The 15339-nt window shown below is 34.1% G+C and overlaps 1 protein-coding gene across 1 annotated transcript in view; it reads right to left on the bottom strand.

Annotated features, from left to right (window-relative positions):
* The window catches only part of mmd (disintegrin and metalloproteinase domain-containing protein mind-meld), a 2100572-nt gene that overhangs the window by 1258534 nt on the left and 826699 nt on the right, over positions 1–15339 (bottom strand). The gene's annotated exons all lie outside the window — the stretch shown is intronic.

The raw sequence follows: 15339 nt of genomic DNA, 5'->3' as shown, positions 1-15339 counted from the left end.
AGTAATCCAATAGTAACAGATCAAGTGAATGTATTAACTAGAAGACAAAAAGCCTTGCAGAATCTTGAAAAAGGGGTATTATAAGAAAGCAAAAATACCAAAGACGCAGAATTCAAATCGGTTAGAAAAACACACACTACCAAGCAGAAAAATTGCCTTAAGAAGGGCTTGGCAAGAGTTACACTAAAATTACTAGATGGTACTAAACAAAAGTACTCTAAGAAAAAAATCAAGAAGAAGCGAAGCCGAACAAACAAAATGAAAAACAGCTATAAAAATAAGAAAATCACTGACCAACAATGGTTAGAGCAAGGAAAAGTCAAGAAAAAATTAAACAATTCTATGGATCCAGAATCGTCTGACGATAGCATTGATCAAGAAACCGAAGCTGAAGATCTTTACATTGATAAGAATAAGCCACTACCTAAGAAAAACTTATCTACTACTGGTGACAAAGTATGTGATACAATACATTGTGTTAGCAATATTATCTAGACAAAGGATTTATTGGAGCATAGATTAAATAATTTAAAAATTGGTTGACATGACAGGCACGCCACTAGATGACGGGGTGCGTAGATTATTTAAGGCTCATAAAATACCAGCTAACCAACAATTAGAAGTAAGAGGCAGTAAAATTAAGAAATTATCAAATAAAAAGTATAAGTAGAATTCTGTATTACAGATAAGAAGCAAGTACCACAAATTATAATAAGGAACCCGATGCAAGATTCCTTCGAAAAGTTGCAACTTATACTGACAAAAAGAAATTTAAGTACCATAAGTATATGTAAAGGTATAAACATATGTAATTTAGATCAGGCAGAAATATACAGTATGCTGAAATATATGGTTAATAGTTATATCATAATCATAGTATGTAAGAATTCTCTTAAATAAGTAGAAGACAAAGGTAGAGATAAAATTTTTTACGAGCTTCATAAATCACTCGTTGGAGGACACAGAGGTGTCTCTAAAACTTTTAGCTGCATACGCCAAGAATACTACTGGAAAAGACTAAAAGATGGTGTATAGCGACGAATTCAGCAATGTCTAGAGTGCTCATTCAAATAATTAGCAAGATTAAGAACTAAGCAGTCAATGCTAATAACAGACATGCGTAGTACCATTTTTAAGAAGTTTGCACTCGATATTGTCGGATTCATATCGAAAACTAAATAAGAAAGTGAGAATATTTTAACGATGCAGGATCAGCTGTCGAAATTTTGCATTGCAGTACCGTTAAAGAATGCAACATCTTCCACGATTGCCAACGCGTCTATACGACGATTTATCTGCATTTTTGAAGCTTCCAAGGTCATTTTAAGGAATCAAGAGAGAAATTATTTAAGCAACCTAATGAAAAATATTGCCAAACGTTTTAAAGTTAAAAAGGTAAAAACAACAAATTTCTAACCCCAATCAATGGGATCACTGTAGAGATCGCACCACGCACTGGATGAATATCTCAAGTAGTATGCTAATAGTGAGAATGATTGCAATGAATGGGTAAAGCTGGCTATCTTTAAGTAAAATATCCGCATAAAAGAAAGCACAAAACATACGCAGTATGAAGTTGTGTTTGGAAGATTGCAAGGTTACCATCATCTGTACCACCAACCAACGAGTACCACCTACCTAAGTATTAAGATTGTATTATTTATTTGGTATAACAGCTTAATTATATAAGAAAATTAGTGTATGATAACTAACTTAAAACAAAAATTAGATCTAAGGAATATTATGATAAAAATATGAACGAAAAACTCATTAGGGATGGCAAATACGTCTACTTATTCAAACGGGTTAAGTAATGTTAATTTAGGGATCATTTTACTGGGCCTCTTAAAATTCTAGAAGTATGAAATAAACATAACGTCAAAAAATAAGTAGGAAATAAGCACAAAATAGTTTATGCGAATAGATTAAGAGTATCTAAGATGCTTCCTCCCAACAGAAAGAAAAGTAATGCCGACTCTAGCGAGTTAAGCGGTGAATAAATCGCTGAGTATGGGCTAGCTTTGTACATAAAAGTATTACCCGTTCATCTCTTAAGACTCTTTTACTTTCACTCTTTTCTTACTTATCCAAGACCGTGTAATTTCAGATCGTCAAAATGATGATCCTTGGCTTATGACTCTTGATGACAACCCATGTAGCTAACGCCACAGTGGGATTCAATTGCGGAGCCCAGAGTATGAACGGAACAACCCTGCAGCTACGAGAAGTTTAACCTTGCGATATTTCTTTGGACACCGTTAACATAACCAAATGTTATATAAAAGTGTTACAATTAAATAATTTCGCTGTAATACATGTCATGCAATGTAAGATAACAATCCAAAGGAATGTTAATAACTGCAGTATGCGCTCACACAACTCTATCGTGAATAACGGTGTAACTAATTTCATTGATAATATAAACTGCGATAAAAGCATGAAAATGTACAATATAAGCATTTATTAGCATGACCTACTAATCATAAATAGTGTTGCCATTAACAGATCAACAAGTGCCGCTGTAACCTTTGCAGGTTCTGTAAATTGCGAAGGAAGATGCAACGGAGCACACTACGCAGATCGCTACGGCTCATTAAGCAACGTTACTCTAGTTGGCGCCCTTTAATTAAAATTACAATAATTTATTGCTTGCATGAATTTTGCTTGAAGATAAGATAAGATAATACTCTCTGAAGTTCGGTGCCCTTTTAGTGCTGGCAACTATAAAGATCAAGATTGTAGCATCACCTATAGGACTGTACTGCTGAGATCATTTTGCAACTTCAAATTATACGACAGCTTATTCAAAGGTATTGCTGACTGACGAGTAAATTTTAAAAAATCTACCAAAAAAATTATATATTCATTTAAATCAGATGACGTTACCTTTGCCTTGACAGTAAAGGAAAGAGATAATATTTTTGGATACATCATAATCAGAGCTGAACATCCAAAACTTCTTATCTTTGAAACAGAAAAAAGCTAACCTTTTGCCCGGGCAACGAGACCCGGCAACGGCATGCTATACTATAATTATCTTCCGTTTTTGACACTGACAGTACCCAGGGCCACCAAGCCCGAAAATTACTTAAACTGTAACGAGCCCTTATTTTCATAAGCGACTAGTGGGACCCGTACCGCAGTTATACACTATTCTTTAGCGAGTAAGCATCACCCCAAAAACAAAACAACACATCTGAAGAAACACGGAAAGCACGTAGGTAATCTTTTTCTCTTCCTCCGTGAGATGATGCAGACTTATTCTAAGAATCTATGCACGTCTTGTTAGCTCTGGCCATACTGGCAGTGATAAGTAAGCAGGATTTTCAGCTATATAAGCCCATGGCCTTGTTTACGAGAGATCAGTCCAAAAAAATTTGTTTGATGGTCAGGCCAGCTTAGGTGCATACCTAGGGCAGTAAGAGTAAGTAGTATTTGATTTCAAGGTTAATTTTTTGCATCCTTCATAGTTTTTTGTGTGTAAGACCTGCCATTGCGTGCCGTACAATCCTGATATTGGTGGCCAATGAGGTGCTAAGGTAAAAATAAAAAGGAAAGACTTAAATCAAATAAAATCAAGTGACGGTAAGTTGTGTGACAGTTGGTGTTAATGCTGACGGCCAAGCTGCTCGCTTAAGTTAAAATAAATTTAGTGACTCTACACTGTGTGCCAGTTGTCGTTAATACTGACGGCCAAGCAACTAGCTTAAGTTTAAATCAATCAAGTGACGCTATGTTATGTGCCAGTTGGTGTAAATGCTGACGGCTCAGCAGCTTGCGTTAGTTATCAACCTTACCCTTGAAGCGATATGTTGTGAGTTGCTAGTGAAAATGCTCGTGACTAGACAACTATAGTTTTCCCAAAGGTGAACTAAGCTACCTTTTCTAAACAAATAGCTGATAACGTGCTAATAATGTAAATGCCGATGGCCAAGTAGCTAGCTCGCCTTTCCTCAATCATTTATTATTTACTAAACTTAGTGCTCTGTCTTCTATTCTTTCTATTATGTTTTCAGGCTATTTAGCGGAAGCCAAGGCCTCAATATAAAATTTACTCTAACGCCCTTTTCAAAGTAACACTGCTCCTTTGTTCCAAGCCGCACGTACTTGACATGTTTAAAGAGTAGATGATTGTCGTAAGCTCGCAAGCATTTCGTGTATTGCAATAAGGAAACTTTTTTGAGAAAAAAATAGATCATCGTTCATTTTTTTTAGTAACATTTTATTCCATTAGTTCATTAAAAAAAGCCTTTGCTTTCGAAGATTGTAACGCACCTCTTAATACAATGACAGAGATTTAAAAATGTTAGGGTGTTTATCTATTAAACGTATTAGATTTCTTACTTACCTAAAATTATTAGAGTCATAAGCATACCATATTGAGCTTAGATAAATGCCAGCTTCAAATTTCAAAATGAGAACTCATCTCATCTTACGGTGTGAGTGAACACACGGCTTATCAGTAGCTCAAGTGGTACAGCAACTGTCTAGTAAATAGGGAGTTGTGTTTTTGATTTGCACCTGGGAGGAATTTTTTTCTCATTCTTATCTAGTCCTTGAGAAAATTTGTTGAAAATGGGCTTACTATCATGAATCTGTAGTATATTAGATATTAAGAAAGATCATTTATAAATGATATAATAAGTGCTAATATAAAAAAGCTGCCATCTTTACATGTGTGCCTCTTGATACAATGATACAAAATGTATCAATATCAGCTTGCTTATCTATGAGACGTATTAAATTTATACAAAATATATTTTTAGTACTAAAAGTTTTTCAAAAACATCGTCTCAATCTTACCCGTATGAAAACAAGTTAAAATAATTTTACTACGAAAAATCATCCAGAATGATAGTTTTAGTTGAGTGACCATGTAAAGTAGTAGAAATAATTTCACACAAAAACATTTACAGAAAAATAGTTTTAGTAGAACAAGAGCAAAAAAACTACAGATAACCTAATAAATACCAATTTGGTCAACTGTGTAAAAGAAAAATAGAAGCAGATCTTAATAATTGTACGGTAGAAGTACTCTTACCATTAATGCAACAAAGTTACGGACTACTTAAATGCTGTCTCCTTTCCTACTGGTTTTGTTTCAGCTACCCTCAATATTCCTTTTCTTCTGAGGTAACCAAGCCCGTTATCTGCTGTTTTACTTTTTCAGACTTATTCGTTTTTAAATGCTGTTGTAGAAAACAACCAGTTTATTTTTCCGCTTGAAGAGAATTAAGTGCATGACTAACTTGCGTGTCTGTATTAGGTGAAGATATTTCTGATGTGAAGTACAATTTCTCCTCCTTAAGAATTTTTGCTCAAGAATGGTCTAATGTATGCAAAACGCAGTTTCTTGCCACCTCCAAGTTCTTACGCGTACAATGCTATTTACATTCGAAGAAGACTAATAGATACTTTTATAGTTGTATCTTTTTCTAATACAATTTTTTTCTACTGATGGATTTCTGCTTAACGATAGTCCAATAGGTGCAAGACGCTGTTTTCCCCTTCTCATAAATTTCTACATGTATATTGCTATTTGCATGTAAAGAAAAGTGGTAGTAGCATTCATAATCTTATCCTTTTCTAATACTATAATTTTTTGTAAATTTGTTTAACTGCCTATTTAATGTGTGTTTTTATACATTGCCATGTATTCACACCAAGTACCTATTATGCTGATTAAGCATTTATAAATGGAGGCATGCAAGTAGTTGTTTAAGTCCTTACAAACCACCAGCTATCAGAATGCAGGACGATTCGTCGCTCACCATCTATTACCATTGTTACAAGGTAGCTCTAAGGATATGGGGCCACTCATCTCTGACTGCCGTTTGCAATTGCCACCAATTGTTTAAAAGCTGGATTAACTCATTAAATATTTACAAGGCAAGGACAATAAAGGCGATAATTTGTTTTGGGAGAAATCAGCATCTCATAATATATGACTATTATCATTGGGTTGACCATTTCCAGCGTTAACACCATTGAGTCCTTTTTCTTTGTTTATAGAGGAGTTTGATGAGCAGCACGAAATAGCTATATAACAGCCATCCATAATTAACCTCACATGGTCACTGGTAAGACTTCCATCGGTATCACCAGCAACGTCGTCGATAGTTGGCTCTGTATTACCAAACGTGGCTCTGCTGTCAATGTAGCTGTTAAGCCTCACTCCTTCATTTACAGAGAAGTTAGATGAGCAGCATAGTAGTTAACGGATACCATCACCACGACCAGCATCACTATGGATAACTAATCTTACATGGTCACCGGTCAAAAAATTGGCAATATTTGAGGCAACGTTGTCAGTAATTGGCTCGAATAGTGAGGTATTGCAGCCTCTAGATTTGTCAACTAAAAATTTTAGTCAGCAGGACAATATCCCACTGCCATAAATTAAACTTGAAATCTCGACAACCATCAACAAAAGGAAAAAAAAATTATTCATAAAAAGATTAAAAAAAAGGACGTTAAGGTAGTATATAAAATTTGAATTTAGCTAAAACTTTATGAAAACAAATTTTGTTGTTTCTTAAAAGAAAAATTGTAAAAGAAATTAGATAAATGTGATGCGTTGTTTTGTAACTTACTACCATACTTTTTAAAAATTCTATTTTTTCCTTATTTGCGTTTGTATTCATTAATGTATATTCTCTTGGCGTAATAAATATTATAATTATATGAGTATTAATTGTATTGCAAGTGAAAGAGCATATAAATAAGACACTTTGTTCTTACATAAAAGATAGCTTGGCCACTGATGTACCTTACAGGTAAGTGTATCATTGAATCTCTCAGTTATGCGTAAAAAGTTAATACAAAATAACTCATACTGCTGATGCTTGCTGCTGCCACTTCTATTATTTTGCTGATTCTACTTTCGCTGTGCATAAATAGTCCACCCATTGAAGAAAATGTATACATAGCCTGGTACTCATTCAAACCAAAGGCCTCTCGATCTACAAATAAGAAAGCTCTCACCACTGTTGCTATTGTTTTGCTGCATATATTTTTACTGTGTACAGACAGTTCACCCATAAAAAACCTATGCATAGACTAATTGCCAAAGGACCACACACAAACCCTTAGGATATTCTCTCCCAGTTAAATTGGCTAAAAATTTTATTTATTACAGATTAAGTTATCCTTAATAATATGCAACTATTTTTTTTCCAAACAAATAGCTAGTTTTTAGAAAAAAATTGTTGAGGATGGCGATTTGTCATGAGGTTAGTTTGACAGGCGGCATGAGCCATTACAATCTTATAATGTATATATACACACATATATATGTATATTTATTGTTTTTGACTCTTAATCACCGCTTACACTTGCTGGAGAAGAGCGCATGATAAATTCTTAATGAAGAAAGAGTCGACGGAGGGGTTAGGCTACGAAAGAAGTGAATAATCCCAATGAAATTATGGGCTTTTTGAAGATTTGTAGTTACAAATGTTGACATTATGTTCAAGTCTTTTTAATAGAATTTTAGAGTTTCATCCAGACATAAGACAATAATCAAAGCCACACTTTTAGCCAGACTTCGTAAAAGACATTCAGTCAGACTTCAAGCCATACATCTTGCTAGACATTCAACAAGACTTAGAGCCAGACCTCCGGCCGGACATTTAGCCAGACTTTCTGACAGACTTTGAGCCAGACTTTCTGCCAGACATTAAGCCAGACTTCCAGACATACATTTGGTCATTTTGTCTGACAGACTTTCAGCCAGGCATACAGCTAGAGTTTCAGCTAGACATTAAGCCAGACTTCCAGACATACATTCGGTCATTCTATTTGCCAGACTTTGAGCCAGACTTCCAGCCAGACTTTAACAGTTCCATGACCAACTTGCTCACGGCGGGATTTCTGGCGTGCAGGATTATGTAACTATAAGCCACCGTGAGCAGGTCCTATAAATCCGTGAGCTAGAGCAGCCCACTGAAGCCCTGTTTCGGTGGTACGTGTACCAACTCCGTGCTTGCCTGCTTAGGGAGGCTCAACCAGCTCTTGGTGAACCCTCGGAACTCCTTGTCCACCGCTGTAAAGCATTCCTTCTCGATGCTCGCCCCCTGCATGACGAAGTCAAGGCGTGGCAGCAGGAACGTGCCCAATTTGAAATTTCAGTTTTGAACGCTTCATTTAATTCCCCGGAATTATTGGTGCTACAGACTGCACACTGATTAATATTTCTTTACCAGCAGACAATTAAGAAGGTTCTATTAACTATAAGGGTTGGCACTCGCTCTACGTGCAAATAGTAAATTGAACATTATATTTACACAACAGAGTACTAAAAAAAAAAATACACACATTCATATGTGATTTTTCCACATATTAATCAACATAGCTTGTTTTAAGCAATATAATGGCTGTTTACGTAGTAACCCTAGCCTCAGGCACTAAAGCTACTGTAAATACCCATGGATTTTGAGTAGTGTTCAACCCACCGTGACCTAAACCAACACATGACCATGTATAAAGCGAAAATAGCTGTGCGTAAGCTTTATTTATGCAAACGATGACTAAATGAAATATAATAATAATAGTAAGGTAAGTTTTTGACACTATCGGCCTACATAATTTCATAAGGAATATAAATAAATTTCATAAATATTTTAACAACGTCCGTATTGATTTTCCAAACATACTATACTAAATAAAAAAAATTTTATTGACTTGTTTTTTTCAAGATGTAGTCGAAAAATCAAAAAGTAGAAGTTATGTTTGCTCAAAGTGTAACCCCTCTGCACCCCAATCTGTAGATCCCTTTTAAGAAACTCGTGGAAATTGTTATAATGATCCAATTTTACTTTCCTTTCAAGATACAGCGTTTTTTCTTGTTTTTAAAAGTTAAGTTGTCGTACTTATTATACATATTTAATATTCTACGTGCGTTTTCTTATAAACATATATACATACGAAATGATTAATTAGAAAAAGAACGATTTTTAGTATATTTTGTCAAGACTTCAAAGAGATCGAGCAATGTTTTGTGTCAGACATTATTTACCTGAAAGTACCTTAGCTGTAACAGAGGCCCAGTTTAGCCCGTATTACAACCACATTACGATTTCCACCATACAGCAGTAGGTATACTTACTACCGACACAGGGGCGCAGTGGTAGAGTTTCAGTCTCATCGATCTGGAAAGTTAAGCAGAGTTGGCCGTTGTTGGTAGAAAGATGAGTGACCGCTCAACTAACATTCCGTTCGATAGCACTAGTGATTTTTTGGATCGATTGACTGTCTACTTCATATATAGAGATAAAAAGAAGCTATGATATATATGTTGATAGAGTAATTGCACCACACTATGGTGCGCATGCGTGAAGGATGGAGACAGACAAACAGCCTCCCTGCCTGCGGTGCAGTAAGCACTGGTACATCTACAGATATTATATATAGATACATATATGCACGGCAGCGTTTGCTCGTTCACTCACTCGTTTCATGGGTCAACTCCTTATATAAGGCGTGCTTAAAGAAGCTTTACTTCAAAAAAATTAAAAAATCTTGCTTTCACTTTGTTAAATAGTCACTTATAAAGTAAACGATATTACTAAAATTGAAGTTCAAAAGTAATTTTTTTTAAATTTTGTAATGGTATATAAATTATTCTACGTTTTTTTTAAAAATGTGTAAATAAACAAGTTGTTATCCATTTTAATTCATTTATAAGAGCAAACAACAAACTTATGTTGGTTCTTATGTCAGTCTTTGATCGAAAATCAATCTTAAGTTTTTATGGAAGTTATTGTCAGTTTATAATCAAGAACTGATCGGGAAACGTACATGCAATTTTTTATCAGCTTCTACAAATAATTGTGAGCTATGGTCCATGTTTTATACATGATATTGTTGAGACAAAAAAGTCCAGGGCCAATCAGACGTTCACTGGGAAAAATTATTCCAAACGAAAATTTTTCATGCCATATCACTTAAAATATGCTACTGTACCAAAAAGTGCATCTTGCAAAATCAAAATTTAGTCATTATTTGTTCAAATAATTTTTCACAAAAAATTTCATTGATATTTTTTTTTGTTCAAAAAAATTCTTTTATATTTTTTGGCACATTTGGACCAAAAAACTAAATTAAATGTATATACTTTCGATTCGGAAAATTTCCAAGTTTTGAAAAACATGTTTAAATTAATAATAATATGTTAAAATTAATTTTTTCCGATTTTCAGAGCCTTAGTCAAGTATAAAAATAAAACATTTCTGTAAGGCATAGCACGTAAACATTAACTATGAACCTTTCACTACAATCTCTAAGAAGAGAATTTTCGATAAATCATAGGCAGCATTGCATTTCGCAATAAACGTTCAGAGAATTTTAGGGCATGCTCTGGTATAATTAAATACCCACATGTATACTCGAGGCACCTTATATCTGTTGAAACGATTTGAACAATGTTGATGTCGGTAAGTAAGAAATGTCGGAATGAGTCGCTTACCTACATGTCTGTGCATAGTTCATAAATGAGCAGACCATACCACACACGTCGTCTTGAAAGTTAATATAACCTTGGTTCACTGCAGGCTTTTAATAGAATAGAAAGTTATGTGACCACACGTTGTCTAATTACACGAGCTGTATGTATTGCACTGTTATGTTCGACAATGTAGTATTCTTTATCATATGGATATCGAGCAGTTACATCAGGTAGTAAGACATTTTGTAGTGTCTGCATATAGCCTTCAGCATTCAACCTTCTGCAAATGTGAACGAGACTGCCAGCTCCATTTTCAAAAACCCATCTCCAACAGGCCTGAGTTCTGTGGCCACTAACTTGAACACCAATTACATTTTGAACTTCATAACTAAAAATTATTCCCTCTTTTATTCATTGACAAAAAAATAATAGTACTCTTGCTTAAAACTTAAAAAGGCAATCATTAATGGAATTTATCTTATACTTTTTTATTCATACACCTTACATTTTTCTTTATCTTATACTTAGGTCACATAATTATTGTAAAATAGCAATATGCTACCAACTAGCAATATTTTATCTCTGCTATCTTTTAATTAGTAAAATTTTTTTTACTTTGTATAATTTTTTAAATACAATCTTACAAAAGAATTTTATAATCATAAAGGTTTTTAATATAAAGATAACATTGTTATGCATTTATGTTAACAAAATTTTATTAAATATATATTATTACTTAAAATCATAAGTCATAAAAATATTAAGTCCTATTCATCATTGAAGCTCATGGCGTAAAGTAATTATTGTTCGTTGATAACAATCATACATTAATGAATTTAAATTCATAAAAATAAGTTATAGTAGCTTAAAAAAGAATTTCTTAATTTATTAAACTTTATAGTATACCGTGTGTTTGGAGTACTCCATAATTCCATTCTTCCATCTTTGTATGTAGAAAACGTTTTTTCATCCATAAAAATTACTTTTTTTCATTGTACAGCTTGTCAATGTATGTAGGTATTTGCAAAATTTAACCGTCTTTCGTAGTCATTGGCTTGAAAAGCTGATTTCTTAGCACCCTTACGAAAATGCATGGTCAAACTTTTTTTTAGTGTTTTGCGGACAGTTTTTATGTGAGCGTTTATTCCCAGTTCTTCTTTCAACGGTGTTGTTGACTGAAAAAAATCGTTTATCAAAGCATTTTGCATTTGTAACACTACGTTTTGACGTAACTTTAATTGTCGTTCAGGCCACTGTTGTCTTTTGTCTCTAATAGTATTAGCATTATCACCAGCAATTTGAAATCCTAGCTGCCATCTTTCAACAGTCCTTACTGAGCAGCCTAATTAAACACTTACTTGCTGTTTATTTGAGCCTGCATCTGTGAGAGCTTTTATTTGCGCCAAATTAAAAACAGAAGGCACAAAAAATATTTCTTACGATTAACAGTAAATACATAAATGACATTGACATTAATTAAATGTTATTAAATATAAATAAGGCAAGCATGTAATAATCAACGTGAAGGAAAAAGGACATGACATATTTCACGAAACCATACCATCCATCATATGACCTTTATTGAGCAGCTATATAGGTGTAAAAACAAAAAAATGCTAAAAAAACAAATGACGATCGGTCCTTCTTGCACGAGAGACGATACTGTAGCGTGCAGACTGGTAGTAGTGCCAGAAAGATACACGAAAAGTGACAGCCATTGCTAGTTTTATAAAGCACATAAAACTTTACATTGACTAATAATCCGAGACAAATTTATGTAAGTATCATTTAATTTAAAAATGGACGAAATAAACTTTTTTTACTAACATAATGAAATGAAAAATTAAGTATCCTAATTAGTATGTAAATGACACAGTATTGATAATCTTATTTAAATAATAATATAAGGAATGTCAACAGAAATTTAGACATATTTTCTTAAGTTTACCCTTTGTTGCATCATGGCCGAGTTTTTTGCCGACAGAGAAGTTGCTGTGCAGGCTTTAATTAGTCGAGAAATCAAAAAAGCCATGTCGCTTTCTAAGATGAAAGTACTCCAATTAATGGACGGAGAGACAAACTCTATGCTTTTGCATAAAGTCATGGGAGAAGTGACTGCACAATTAAATTTAAACACTAAAATATTTTCGCCTCCACAAACAAGAAAAAGACGTTCAATTACTTCTCAAAATACTTAGTCTCCAAAAATTTTAACGAACGTTATTTTCAGTCCAGTATGTGTCAAATGTTTGGAAGAATATAAAAATCTTTTACAGATCCGCCAAAAAACGTTTAGGTAATGGAGGATTGCCGACAGATTTAAGTGTTCTACAGTGGGCAGTATATAATGAAATGAACCGGATGACGTTTTTAGTATAGATTAGTTAAGCAGTATGACAATTTGTTTAAGGCTAGACGCGTTACTAGGTTAATAAATCAAAGTTAGATTACCAAAGCATTATTTAAGGTAGCGCGATTGAGGCAATACAGCTTAATATTTTTCTGCAATTAATGCCACTATATCAAAAATTATAACTTTGTTAAATGTTGTCAAATACTTTATTTATGCTGAGTATAAATTGTATGCATGTATTTTTGTTTGCATAAATCTTCAAGAGTTTGAGAGCAAACACGTCTTAAAAAATTTTATACTTCAAAATAAGAAGTAAAATTTTCACAAGGTGCACACGCCATTTAGATTGGCTCGCCCAAGTGCTCGCCCAAGCAAGTGGCTGGTGCAACTTTATTCTAACTGCATTTCATCGTTGGTTGACGATATGTTCACATTCCGCTCTCGGTTAGACATTTGCTGAAAACCTGAACCTAAAATTCATTAATACATGCCTGTAGAGAAAAAAAAAAATAAAAAAAAAATAAATACATAAAAACGAAATATGCAGCTTTTGAGTACCTTAAGAGGGTTCTGTCGAACTAGCAGCTGAGGTCGAGGTGCATTTCTACTACTCTCCAACAACTGATCCATAATCACCACGCCACACTATCACCTTTACCTTTCATCGAAACCTGCAGATTATAATCACACGGATGGACAGGTTCATACTTTTGCAGTAACTACTGTGATAGAAGATATTGAAGCACAAATCATCAAGTCAAACCTGATGAGACAACAGCTTTTGCTCAGATTTATGGGCAACCTTAACTTGTTGTAAGAATTATTGTTAAAATGTAGTGCAGCTAGTATGAAAGTTTTGGAGCGCATGGAACCATACAACTCCCGATTTGGCAACACCCACGTTCTGTATCTCCTTATTGGCTTCCGAAAGCAGCCTTCATAATGACAACCAGCACCAGAGCTTCCAGATTTAGGACAACATCTCAGATTTTCAATCACATTAAACAATTCAAAGAGAATTACATGATTAGGCTCCTGGTATTAACGGCCTTGTTGGAATATTTAACCAGAAAACTACATGAATAATCCTTGATGTAAATCGTACGGATGGTTTTGGCCCTGGGGCTTACCCCGTTGATTTTTAACATCCCCATAATGTTCTTGGACAAGCAGCTACCAATCAGATTGACCATCTTGGACGGGTATCCCCTCGACTCCAGTAAAATCCTAGCTGGCCACTAACTCCTGAGCTTTGCACACCTTTTACCGCTACTTTGTCTGGAAATTACTTTAAAAACATCAACATTAATAAAATGTAACACGATCACAAAACTTTCTATTCTATTAAAAACCTGCTGTGAACCAAGGTTATATTTACTTTCAAGACGACGTGTGTGGTATGGTCTGCTCAATCATGAACTATGCACAGACATGTAGGTAAGCGACTCATTCCGACATTTCTTACTTACCGACATCAACATTGTTCAAATCGTTCCGACAGATATAAGGTGCCTCGAGTGTACGTGCTTACAATTGGTGGCTCAACGTGTCCTAAGCATACATAGATATACACTTGCATTGGAGCGTGCCCTGAAACAGCCTGAAAGCTTATTGGGAAATACTATATAGTCTTTTATTTAATCGAAATTTTGTTGTTAGGAGCTGTGAAGAAAGGTTAGTAGTAAATGTTTTTGCAGTATGGCTTACAAAAATTTTTCATTTTCATACTTTACCAAGCCTCTGAAAATCGAAAAAAATTAATTTTTCCAAACTTTGGGAATTTTTTTCTCGAAAAGTGTAGGGCTTAGGTATATACATCCTAATTAGTCTTCTGTTCTGAATGTGCAAAGAAATATACCAATATTTTCTTAGACCAAATAAACAAACTTGACGATTCTTTTATGTTTAAACACACTATAATTACATTTCGATCTGAAAACATGGATTTTAAGGTAAAGTGGCACATTCTCAACGATAGGGCATTGCAAATTTGTATCTGAATAGGTTTTTCTGGTAAATGTCTGATTGGCCCTCGACTTAAATTAATAGAATATATTTTAAATGAAAAATATTTTGATTGCTTCTTGTTTCAATAGTTATTAATAATATTTTGTTCAAAGGTAATATTCTTATTTATTGATTAGTAGAGTTAAATATTGATGTTTGATACACCTGTGACCTTGTCATTTCTCTGATTTCATTAAAGTAGGTGTAATGACTAAATAATGCTGGTAGTAGCTAACTCAAGAAAACAACCAGAAATCAGAATTTGCCCAGTCCAAATTCAAACTTTCTTTACAGTATGCTTAAGATTGCTAGACATTTACTAATTTGTCTTTAGCAGGACTAATTATTCCAAGGTTATAAAATAATCACTCTACGTGTGCTTTACAGATCAGCTATTAATTGATTTTTACGAAAAAATGAGACAGAACAAGCATCGCAGATTAATGTATACTACTCATCAATAATAGATTTTTAATCAATTATTGATTAATCAATTTTTGCAATGTGCTCGTATTATACGTGACTGATACATTGC

The sequence above is a fragment of the Copidosoma floridanum genome, unplaced genomic scaffold, assembly GCF_036245765.1.
Source record: "Copidosoma floridanum isolate Cflo_tuat_1 unplaced genomic scaffold, Cflo_Japanese_pri ptg000027l, whole genome shotgun sequence".
Classification (NCBI taxonomy): domain Eukaryota; kingdom Metazoa; phylum Arthropoda; class Insecta; order Hymenoptera; family Encyrtidae; genus Copidosoma; species Copidosoma floridanum.
Note: the sequence above shows the minus strand (reverse complement) of the source record. Positions and strands in the feature narration are given on the sequence as shown.